The sequence below is a fragment of the Falco biarmicus genome, chromosome 8, assembly GCF_023638135.1.
Source record: "Falco biarmicus isolate bFalBia1 chromosome 8, bFalBia1.pri, whole genome shotgun sequence".
Lineage (NCBI taxonomy): Eukaryota > Metazoa > Chordata > Aves > Falconiformes > Falconidae > Falco > Falco biarmicus.
The window spans coordinates 751,165-764,083 of NC_079295.1; the positions used below are offsets into that span (position 1 = coordinate 751,165).

At 48.9% G+C, this 12,919-nt stretch overlaps 1 pseudogene; it reads right to left on the bottom strand.

Annotated features, from left to right (window-relative positions):
• Positions 1-12,919, bottom strand: part of LOC130153731 (hydrocephalus-inducing protein homolog) — a 62,755-nt pseudogene that overhangs the window by 37,567 nt on the left and 12,269 nt on the right.

Here is a 12,919-nt window from a genome sequence, read left to right on the forward strand (position 1 = left end):
GGGCGTGCAGAACCACAAAGGATGCTCTGAGCCTGGGTCTGCCATCCACAGCAAACAAGCCAAGATTTGCTTTAGCACAGCTCCTGCTCAGCAGCTGTCAGCCCTCCTGCAAGCTGTGTGGGAAGTTGAGGGAAAACAGGGTATTCATCTGCCAAACACCTAGACGGTTCCTCAGCAGGCTTTTAGCACAAGGCTGGAGGCTTCCAGCAGGACTAAAACCACCGAGAACTACTCCTGAGCCACACACGTTACCTCTCTTCTGGGGAAACCGCTTTTTGGGGCTCTGAACCAAGGGGAGACAGAAGAGTAATGGAATAGGCAGTTCTGCTTGAGGGCTGCCTCCTCTTGGGTGTGCTGTCTCCTAAAATACTCCTATGGGTATGGGTTCTGATCTCCCCCCTCAAAGAGGGTGAGATCCTGCCCCAGGCTTTTGCTTCTGCATTAGACTCACAGAGCTACTGAAAGAGAGCCATCTGCATCATTACTTTTATTACTGACAGCAATAAAAGCATCTCAATACATAGCGTCCGTCGGCCACGCACAAGCTCTGTGGTGCTTTGCTAATTACTGAAGTTTTCTGTGCTGACAAAGAGATGCCAAGGGATGCAGCAACCGATGGGGAAAAACTGCACAGAGGAATTTCAATACCGCACCACAGATCCCCTGGGCTAGAAGCGTGTTGTAGCGCCTTGCCACAAGGGCCAGTGGGCACTGCTGGCACCCACATACAGGCACAGGATCTGGTCCTACACCTTGAAGACCACCCATCATACTATACTAGTACTCGTTGGAGACAGGAGCCTAATGTGAGTCAGCATTTAGGGAGCTCCGAGTAGAGAAGCAATTCTCCTTCCACAACTCCAAGCATCTCGCCGGCACCTCCTGTCTCTGGCAGCCTTCTTCACCTGCATGGAGCACCTGCCGTAGACGTTATTGTTTTGGATGGCATTGGACTGGTGGATTTGCTTTGCACCTCTGGCACACCTCTGGGAACCCGTCATGCATCTCCTCAGCCACGTGTCCCTGAGCAAAGCTCACCTTCCCACACCAAGCTGGTGCTACGCTGCCAGGTTGCAATAAATGTTGTTACTGCAGCAGACTGGGTTTGGTGTACAATCAGCAGCACTCAGGGCAAGCAGCTTGGGCATCATCTCACTTGAGCAGGACTTGACAGCTGAAAGAATATCGAAACTTTAAGAATACTGGATTGGTTGAGACTAGGACTTACCTCCATAAACTTATTTTCCCACATCCACACGGTCCACACAGGGTGGGCTGAACGTCATCTGGGAAAGGCCAAGTGACCGACAGGACTTTCAGTGGTATTGAAACCTTTTCCAAAGCTGTACGAGTGCTTCGCACGCAGGTTTCAGAAACCCTTTCAAGTACCATAATCTGATGTTAAGGTGCTGGACAGGGATATGCTGGAGCCCAGAACATCCCAAGTCACCCTCATTTCAGTACGAGCTGGGATTTTTCACACCCAGACACACGTACACAGGCGAAAAGGAGGAGTTTAGGCATGTAAAGCACTGAAGGACAAGTTTTCATTGTAAATCATTACGCTCATAGCAGCAAACATTTTCTCCACACTCATCCATAAATTTGTAGCAACAGAACCGCCACCACACACACAGTCTATCCAGGGGACAGTACCTGTGCTCCTAACCAGCCCAAAAGACACACAATTTAAATCAACCAAATCATACGCTAAGGGAAAAATTGTGACTTGTTCACATGGAAGAGCTCCATGCTTGCTTAAGCAATGCTAGGGACAGATCTGACCCAGCTTCAGCAGAAATTTAAGCAATGTTCACCTGATCCTGCGTAAGTCACCCTAAGAAGGGTGTGATCCATTGAGAACGACTGCTGCCTGCGAGCAAGTCAGTACTGATACACAGCCAAGCGAGGGAAACGCCTCCCAACACCTTAAACTGCTGTTTTGCTCTTAGCACTTCTGTTTCTTAATAAACACTCTGTTGGTGGCTCTGAAAGAGCAACCCGGCTGCTTTCTGTACGCGCGTCACAGGGAGCCTGCCGTGGTGCCGGACACATGAGCCAGGGCTCGCCACGCGAGGTCAGGGAACGCTGTCTGGTGCTCTGCACTACTCCTGCAATAAACTCTGCACCACACCTCGAAAGACTGATTGATTACACGTTTCTGCTTCACTTTAGCCATTCATCTCAGCAGCCTTTCACTTACCTGTACGCTTCAAAGCTAGAGAGATAATCCCTTCATTATCCCCTTGCTCTCCTTCGCAATTCGTAGTTTATTTCAAAATAACTGCAACATTGTACTGGCAGGCAGGAATGAAATCCTGGGTTCATCTCCCAGGGAGCTGCACGTGTTCCTGGGAAAACACCCATCTCAGAGCCAGCAGAGAGTTTATCCCCGTGGCCTACCCACACAAATCACTTTTGCAAAGATTGACTATGGGGGAACCAGCTGTTTCAGTAAGAACAAGACTCTCAGGTTTTTCAAAGCAAGCCACGAAGATCCTGGCCCTAATTATTCGCTCACTCTGTTCCGTCACAAAGTATAAACCCTACGGCCCTAATCTCCACTGTCACTGCTCATCTGCCCCAGAGAAATTCTAGCCCTCTGAATTTTATCCTATAGATTCTGTATAGGCATACAAATAAGGCACGTTTTTGTGCTTCCCTAGCTGATATTTCAGTCACCCGTCCTAGAAACTGTTACCCAAAACAATAAGCTCCTCTGAGTGAGCATCAACCATTCTCCGTGAATATGTCAATAACTGGAAAACATTAGACAAAGCTGAAATAAGTCGTGAGGCTACATAAGTGTTTGGAAGATACAGGAGCATTTGTAACTTCCACAAACCCAAGACAACTAAAATGCTCTTTGCCGGCCTAAAGCAGCACACAGTATCCCCTCGGTTAGGACACCGCACTTCCAAGGACCAACGCTGAGGAACAGGGACAAACCAAACCTCCCTCTCAGGCGAGAGGAAACACACGCCAAGTGCCTTCACGCAACTGAGGAAGCGCCTCGTTCGGCACCACAACATACGCCTGCTGAGCCAAGGCCGACAGAAGCATTCTAACATGGCGCCTTTTCCTAAAGATATTCCCCGCTTACTCTTCAGTGAAGCGTAAAGCTGATGGTGTTTCTGTGGCCTGACCTCAGCTTCTCCTAGCCTAATATAAATCTTACACCTATCTCGGGAGGCAGCGAGCTCTTCCTGCCAAATCCCAAGAGCCCTCAAGTCCTGGCTGCATTAGTCCTGATGTCGTGAGCTGTGGGAGAAGGCAAAAAGAAAGAACAAGGCTCTGCGGCAAAACAACGTAGAAGCAGTGCAGGGGACAGATGTGTAAGAGACAGCGGCATTGGAGCGAGTCTGACAGAGGCACGCATTCCCATGTCGCGCTTCAAACATAGCACCGCCAAGGAATGAAGCTTCACACGTGCATATGCACACCGTAACGGAGAATCAAGGTTCCTCCCGCCTCCGACTCAGCAACTCCCAGCAAAACCCGATTCCAAAAAACCTCATTCCTGCTTGAGGGGATGCACTTTAAAAGCCCCCTAAACACCAACTATTTGTCACTTTTCTTTGAGGCAAAGCCGGGACAGGGGAGATACACCTGGAGAGGCAATTAAGGTGACCGGGACAACAGGGAATGATGGCAGATGGCAGTCATGGGGGGTGCTGGGTGGAGAGCACCCAGCCGACACCAGCATCCCCCAGGGAGAGACCGGCACACAGCCACACAGAACGAGGGCACACGCAGCCTTTGCCCCTTACCTGCTCACTTAAGCACCGAAACATACAGAGGTTTTGAAAGAAAAGGTTTTAGAAGTAGTCTGCAAAGCAAGCTTAACATTTTTCTGCTTTGAAAGGTCTCTGTTTTGAAGGACGCAGAGACTGGGCACCATGCAGTGCCCAGACCTTACCTGTGTCATAGTGAACTGTCAGGGGCCTGGAATAATCACCAGTCTTCTCTGGGTGGAAGTCCACCCTTACTTGCACGGCATCGCCAATCCCAAGAGTCCCAGCAGAGGGATCAACAGAGAAAGGGCTGCAACACGGAGAGGCACATCAGGATTATTGTGGGACCTTTGGGGACTACGTTCCTTCTGCCATCCAGCTCACTCCAGCTCACCTGTATTAGCAAGGGGCCAAGAAACCACAGTCAGCAGCAGAAAAAGAGAACATACAGGGCCAGGAACTGAGCCACCGACCCAACTCCTGAAGAGCTCCAGCCCTCAGAAGATCCTAAGCGATAAAATGACCTCGTCTCCCCCATACCCTGCATCCAGTTTTCTGCAGCAAGGCTCAAGAGTCTGACTGCTAGCGATACGATCGGAGGAGGGTTTTTGAAGGGCACGGAGATGGCAAGAGTTATTTGCATGCACAACTTGACACTGAGTTCCTCAGGAATCCGTCTTTTCCTGCCACCTATAAACCTCAAGAGATGCAAATGTCAAGGCAATACCTGTCCCAGTGAGATTACAGCCTGGAAATCAGACAGGGAGAACAGAAGTTTATTCTTGAATGACCGGAGAATAATTAGACTTTAATGGCAGAATTAATCTATCTTTCTTTTTTTTTTTTTTTTTTACCTTGAAAGCATCCTGGGTTTGCCTCAGAAAGGGCACATTTTATCAGCATTTCAATGAAAGCTGTTCTAAGCAAAGAAAAATCTGTACGAGTGCAAAGGCAGATTAGAGTGATACAGAAACAAGAAAACAAGACACAAAAGGAGTATCCCATTTACAGCCTGAACAATTAAATCTCTAGCTAAATGAAGCACCGCTAGCAGGAGCATATCAAGGCACCTTCAACAGGAGGTTTTCTGCGTATTCACAAGCAATGCAGTCTGGGGCTCTGGGTTGTAATCCAGGCTTGGTAACTGTTTGCTTGGCCTACTAGAGAAATTCTGTGCAATGTGTGGGAAATAGTATGAAAATGTGTCGGTGTACTTTAGATTTAACAAGAGCAATTATGATTTGTCGCCAGGTAAACAGCTCTCAGCTGACAGACACATAATTCAGTCCTTTAATGCTCAGGGAAAAGTCACATGCAACATGTTTCTGCACAACAGCAGCTGGGCTTTGCGGCTCTTGTACAGCCTCACTTAGAAAGCAAAAGTTATTGGATTTAGTGCTTTGCTGCTGGTCAATTTGTCACCTTAAAAATATTTTCTGCAGAGTTTTACAGTGATTGGGGAGTGCAGCCCACAGAAATAATGAGAAAAAATGGAGCCATGCGCAAGCTGAGCTTCGCTCATGGAAGCAGTGACAGCTGATGAAATTGCTGGAGTTCCTGCTCATTAAGGAGACACTGATGCAATTGGGGGCCTGACCTGCTCCCATCACGACTAGCAAGAACATCGCCAGTGACTAATGGGGAAGCATTGGGCCCGCAATGTTCACGTGCTGGACCTGAGGCTTTTGAGAGGGAGGAGGAAAGCCAAGGCGCCGCCAGCCTCAGAACCGGGCTGCTCTACATGGCCCTGCACCTGCGCTGGGGGTTGTGCCTGGTTATACTGGGCAGGGCTCTGCTGGTGCTTGGCGGGGATCACTGCCTGCTGTGGGAAAGGCACAGAAAAATTCCCCCCCACCTCTTTTAGTTTGTTGTTTTTACCAGAAACATTGCCAGAACAGAAAAGCTGCCGGGTAAGGGCCACACTTCAGCACTACCTCCCATCCCATGCCCTTCCTACTCCATCCCCATGTCTGCATACCCCTGCCCTCAGATAGCTGGGATGGGAATGACACTCCTGAGGATGACTTCAGGGGATGCCCGAGAAAGTAGATACCTTCACATCTTCAAATTACCAGAGAAGAGGATCCCACCGAGGTCAGGACTCATTCTCAGGACTGAGAAACAGAGCACAAGTCAGACACCGCACCTCCTGCCTCCCACCCCACGCTGTACCCACAGGACAACTTGGTTCCTGATGTAGCAGGAGCTTGGTATCCCTCACGTAGACCTGCTTCTCCAAGACCCAGAGGGATGTAAGGTCCATGCTTCACCTGAACTCTGAACTTCAGTCCACATCACTAAGCTGTTCCCTGCAGCCTACAGATAAGAGATGCTAAGGAAACGTCCCTGACACACTAATAGCCACACGGAAACCACTGCCAACAGATGAAGCTGGCAGGCTAAACTTTGGCCTTTTAGCCATTAATTGTGAGCTGTTCTTTACGGTAATTCTTGTCCTGTTAGATCTACCCTTGTAATGAATAACTACTGCTCCTGACAAAACAGGAAAGATAAGGTTTGGAGGTTTATTAATAGCTCTTCTTCTGACATGCTTTTCAACTACGTCCATTTGTACGTTTGCTTTGTTGTACAACATCTAAACTTTCACAGGTCCAGATCTCCCAACGGTGCCTTGCAATCCCCAGCTTGTATAAACTCATCTAGCCGCACCAATCTGAGGGAGACCTTCCCAGCAGAACCTGCTGAGATCTTGCCCGTAATTGCCCTTCAGAAAGGGAACAACACCAGATTAGTGAGCAATTTCATTGTGATCTGCCTTGGCGTTTACATCTTGCTTGCTTTCACCAGGCATCAGCTCCCCAAGCTGGGCAAAAGTTAAATCCCATGAGGATACCACGGGCAAAATACTCCTGACAATTTAGCAACCAACTGACAAGTGAACAACGCTGACAGTTCTGTGGCTCAGGCTTTCCCGACTACCGCGCTGCCTTTCCTCCTGGAACCATACGTTTAGTCAGTGCAGCGTGCAACGAGGCTGCAACATACTTCGTCCCATGGTATGTTTCTCTTCTACAACCAAAACCCCTTTACTCCTCTGGTGCCTTAATTTGCATTATAAAATCATCTGAGTTTGTGAGAATTGATTTCATTAAAAGCTGCCTCCAACCCCAAGACCGACAGTAAAATTACTGGTGATTGAATTGCCCCCTCTGTCAACTAAGACCTATTGCAGGAAAAAACCCCCAAAGATCACTTAATCTTGGCATACGTAATGTTTTGGTAATGGTATAAAAGCCAAAGTCGAGCACTGTAACCACTCCAGTAAACACAGTCTGTTAGGTCAAAGCATCCAAGACTCCATCTCCATACTGAAAAAATCCTGCACAGAGCCAGCATCTCACAAGCTCTCTCTTTCCCTCTTTCCCTGCACGTAGGCTCTGTTGTCACATCCCTGTACATCCCATGGTAACTCTCCAGCCCCACACCTCCATGTAGTATAATGGGTACTGCAGGGAGGGATGCAAGGCGGCTCCTGGCACTGTGCCATGTAAGATCATTTCCTGAGCTTCCAGAGCTTGATGGGACATTCCTAAATGGACCTTCTCAGACAGATCCTCTCTAACCCATAGCACAGCACAGCACAGTGTAACGTCAGGAAAAGGCAGTGCTGCACTGAGATCTGCTTCCAGGCACCATTTTCAACTGAAATGTGCTGGAATGACATTTATCTCCGTGAATGCCGTGGAGAAGAAACTCACTATCCAGCCTTAACAATGAGAATGGCAGGAAATGACTTTCTATATTTATACTATTGTTATTTTTTTTATTACTACACTATGCAGTGAACAGCTGGGTATGGGCATGCAGGGGGAGGACAGGCACAGAGCCAAGCTGCATAATGGGGAGTGCTTTGGTGTCAGGGTTCCCACACACACACACACACACACACCCTTTACGAAAGAGGAGTCAAAACGTGTCCATGTTTTCTGGTAGATACCACGGCAAGGGAGAGTTCTGAACAAGCAACAGCAGAAGGATGCTGAACTGGCCCCGTGGATTCATTTGAGAGCTCTGCCGTGGAGTAAAATACACCACACAAGTCCTTAGATAAAGTTGTAAGAGGCAAGGAATGTCCTTATGAAGTGACCCGCTGCAAGAGCAGAGCTCGCAGTACTGACCGAGAGGAAAGGTTAGCATTGGAGATGGGCTGAAAAATGCACTGAAGGTGAAAGCTGGTAGGTTACGCTTGATGCCAAGGGAATTTTGAGAAAGGAGGCAGAGAGAAGTGATACGAGCGGCGCATTGGACTAGGAAACTGTGGCGCCTGCAGCTGCCTTGCAAAGGGGCAAGAGCCTGAATTCGCCCAGGCCAGAAGACAGAAGTTGCAGCAACTAAGAAGTCTCAGTTGTGCAGAGAGAGAATGAAGGACACAGAGGCCAGCTGATGGTCCACAAACTTTGATCTCTCATTCCCTTCTACCCCACTAAGCCTCCTCCCCCTCTCACGTGCACGCATGCTTACACATAGCGGCACACAAAACTATTATGTGATATTGATGTTGGCTTTAACACAACACTACATCCGTACTCAGCAAAAGTTAAGCACACACTAAAGCTGCTTCTGTTCTCCACTAAATAGGAAGAGACTAAAACAGTCCTGAATGTAAGTCTGTAAGGCTGGCACTCCTACCACCTATGCCATAACTCTTAAATACTGCGTCTCGTATCTACACATTAAGCTCTCCAGGACAGGAAACACCACGCATTAACGTCCAAAGCACAGGTTTAAGTGTTTGTGATGCTGAACAATCATTACGGGAGTCATTCAAAAGAATGCATGACATTAAACTAAAAACTTCCCCTGTCGTTAATAATGATGCAGCCTTGGTCACAGCCTCTAACGCAGGGAAATTAATCCCCTGACATGAGGAGGAAAACGGTCTCTCCCGCGAAAGCCTCTGTAAGTAGAGTTGTTCAAAGACAATTAACAGCTAATGACCTACTCGCCTGTGGAGCAGTGTATTGGTGAGACTCTCCAGCCAACTTGTCATGCCAGCTGGGAGGCCAGTTCTTTTCTGCTGGGGCTGCTGGAGCCACTGAGCTCACCTGGGACCTCGGGGCAGGCACCTGAGCAACTGCTCACAGCACAAGCAGCAGGGAACCCACTGTCACCCAGCGCAGTCCCCAGCACTGGCTGGAGAAACCACTCCTGGCACACCATGGCCTCATCGCACAGGGAGAACGTGGTTGTTCTGCTCCCAGGCTGCAAGGGGACGTGGTGACCTGGTCAAGAGTGGGGAGCACTCGGATTTTGAGTGGAGGATACAAGCTTGGGGGAGTACAGTCGAGATACTGGAGGGCTGGGCTGCTATTCAGGGGACACAGCAGAACCGCATGCAGCCGAGGGATGGAAAATGCAAAAACCTGTATTTGGGATGGAAGAATCCCTGGCAGTGCAGGCTGGTGGGCACGAAAGCCTTTCTACAGAAGAGGAGCTTAGGGGCTGGAGCACAGCACATACAGGGAGATGCTGGGATAAATGGCTTTGCACAGCCTTGAGAAGGAAAGACGAAGGCTGGTATCACTTGGTCTTACTTTTCGTGTTGAGTGCACACCTGATCAAACTTTGACACTGGTCTTGCTCTGAGCACTGTGTTTGCTCACATGATCTCCAGAGGTCTCTTCCAAAGTTATTCTAGGATTTTATCTTCTCCAGCAGCCCAATTCCATTTCACGTGTTCCCCAAATTTCTCATATTATTTCTTATACATCTGTGCATATATATAGGCAGATGGTAGACACACAGGCATTAGAGGAACTCAACCTTTAAGAAAGTTCCCAATGAGGAATTCGTTATGACATTTCGCTGAACACTTAAAGCAAAAAAAAATAAAAGAGCAGAAAGACAGGAACCTCAGAGTATTTAAAAAAGAAATCTGAATGAAAGTGGGGGCGACCTAATTAGAATAAAACGCTGCTTATATTCAAAGATCATCAGTTTGAAATTTCAGACTGGCTTTCAAAAGTTCATAACGAAATGGAAGAGATGACTGATGCCTTTGGCTGACATGGGAAATCTTACCAGCTTTTGATCTCTGCGCACACGCAATCCAGTTATTCAGAATTGTACTTTCTTGTGTAGTTTGAAATAAAGCTTTCGTAACGCTTCCCATCCCTTTGTTGCAAGTCAGGACTGAAACATTCAATTGGTGAAGTTCAGCATAAAATCCATATCAAGCAGGATTCAACGTACGCCGTATCACGCGATAGAACAGTTGGCAAGGACATTGCCAAGAGATGCTACACACGACTGGGTACTTGTTTTGGTGGTGACAAGTAGATCTGGAAATCCCAGAGGGAAGCTGTACAGGGATTTACAAGTTCCTGCCTATGTATTTCCACAGTGAAAAGAAGCAGCCTGCTTGAACAGCATCCTGGAAGCCTGCTTCAACAGCCTTGCCAGGCTTTGGTAGAAGCCTCTTGGACCTTCGCATTTCCCAGGAGAAAGAGCAAAGAGCCTTCTCTTGACCCCTGTTTTCCTGGGGAAGAAACCGAAGCAACTCAGGTGCACTAAGGCAGACGGCACGTCTTTGCTGCATTCTGGACCTCAGCTCCTACACCAAAACCTCTGGGACCAAGCAACACGGAGCTAACTACCAGCCAGCTGAAGTGGTTTCCTTGCAGGTGCAGTTTCCAAAACGCATTACCCTCTCCAGTTCAGCAAACTGGAAAACCAGTGACTGTCTTCTCAGACCAAGAGGAACAGTACAGGCTGTCCACGACACAGCACACATCAGGCGCTTGACCAGGAGACTGCCGAAATGCCACGTGCTTGTGGCCTCCCAGGGAATGGGTATATTTGGTCAATAGGGCCACATAACCACTTCAGAAGGTACTGAAGATCAAGGGGGTTGCTGGTAGCTACTACAGCATGCTAGAGCACTTTCCAGGAGATCTGAGAGAGACAAAGCTCTAGAAAAGGCTCCCAACCCACGCACCAGCCATTTGCTGCACCTTTTGCCTGTGCGCCCATCGGCATTCTGCTTTGGGGCTAAAGTGCAGGTTTGAAGCCGCTGCCAGCTCATCTCCACTTAAGAGCTCATTCTAATGAAGAACAGTGGATCCCAGGGACCAGATCAAACCTACTGGAAAACCAGGTTCTGGACCCCACAGGGTTTTTGTCAGGGTCTCAATACCAGTTGCTTTGATCTATCATCTCTGATTGCACTTGCTACTATAGACAAACTGCTGGTAAAGCTGATGATAAATTCTTAAATGTCTCTTCCACCAGCTCAGAGCTTGCCCATTTCTTAACACTGCCTTTGGTCCTCAGGAACTGAGCTCCTAGAGCTGTCGTCTGCCACGCAGGATCTTACACAGCCCGAGGGCAGTCCAGCTGCCTTCCTACATTTGCTCGTTCAATCTAACAGAATCAGTCTTGCACGACTGTGCACTGAAGACACCGTTGCACTATAAAACTCCACTCTGCAGCTTGCAGAGTTTTAGCAGAGGCTGCGCCATGCTTCAAACACTATAATCAACAGCAAACCCCACGTGCCCTGCCCATTTCCAGCCACGGCAGCAGTACAGCAGCTCACGCGCTCTGGCTCCTTTTTGTCGCTGTTTACCAACTGTATTATCACACAACAGTGTTTTGCACAAAAAGAGATGAGCTCCCTACCTCTGAGGGCTGATGCAGTAGCGGGCCGCCCCGTTACCGATGTTGCGAACCAGCAGTGTTTTCTGGGTGCTGTACTTGACTGGACAGGCTGAGAAGTTCACCTGGTCGGGGAAGTCCAGGATAGCTCGGGCACCTATAGCTCGGAGAGGCACAACAAACTTCTCCCCTTTCTGTGATGCAGATGAGCTCGTGGAAATAATCCTGCGGGGAAAGAAACAATCTCAGCACAATGCTTTTAGTACTTTCCCCACGGCAGAAGGAAAGCTGCTGTTTTCTATGGCTGTAGCAGTATCATTCAGTAACGCAACAGTACTTTTTACCTTCATGAGCTTTCATTCCAGTAGCATGACTTGCACAGGGTCGTTAACTTGCAAAGGAGAAACAACCCCATTGATTCACCTGCTTTTGCAGCAAGCTGGCAGCACCACAATTATCTGATGCTTTGATTCCGAGACACCAGAACAGTCTCTTCATGCAAGGGATCACAGCACTAACGCAACCTGCTTCGATCGCCACTGCAGACTATTGGAAGCACCACTGAGAACCCAGCTGTGCCACAGCACTAACTCCAGTGCCAGCAACGCGGCGACCTCGTTGAAGCTTGGCAGGGGATGCTCAGGTACACTTTCAAAAGGACTTCACCACATGCATAGTCAACGGTCAGTCTTCGGTGAAATACTTCACAAGCTGGACACGGTAATTGCGGCAGCGTCAGGGCAGTGCAGGGTACGGCTGTATTTCCTGCCCCTTCTCACAGCGTTATAGGGCCAAGGCTGGGGACACGCACCCTTCAAAAGCCACCTGATCCATCTCCCCACACCAGAGCTGGCTCAGCTCCAGACCCAAACTGTTTTTGCGAGAGGTTTCACAAGTACCTAGAAGCGCTAACGGTTCCACCCCTGCCCTCAGCAGCCTATGCCACCTCTGCGCTAGAATTAAAGGGTGTTAGTTCTTCCTGTGTCTGAACTCCGTTTCCCTTTACATCTCACCCAGCCTCAGGGGACACAGGAGACAGCTCTGGCTGATGCCGTAATCACACCCCTCTGTAAGGTCTGTTCTAGAGGAGTAAGTGACGGCGTGCCTGGTTAGCACACCCACCCCAGGCAGGCGGCATCGGGAGCTGCACACAGGGGACACTCAGACACCCCACCAGAGCAAAGCCGGCTGTGCAGTCCCAGCCACTGCCTTCTGCAGAACAGAGCCAGGCAATCCCCCCCGCGCCCCGGCTGCCTGGCGTTTAGCAGCAGGAAGGCAAATCAAATTACCAAAATCATGTTACTGTAGAGATGAGCAGAGCAGTCTCCAGATGTATGGCGTGGCATCGCTGCGCTGGAACTATCACCTTGCCCCCACTGAAATCAGTGGTAAATCTGCTGCCATAGGGCCAGGAGCCATTACCCCCAGCAGCGCTCTTATGGATGAGCTGATAAAAACTCTGCTTCTCGTCACTCACTGGCTGCCCTGATTTTTTCCTCAGTGCTTTTAATTAATTTGATATTTTTATCACTGTTGAAGCAGCAAGCACTTTAGGATTTTAATGATTT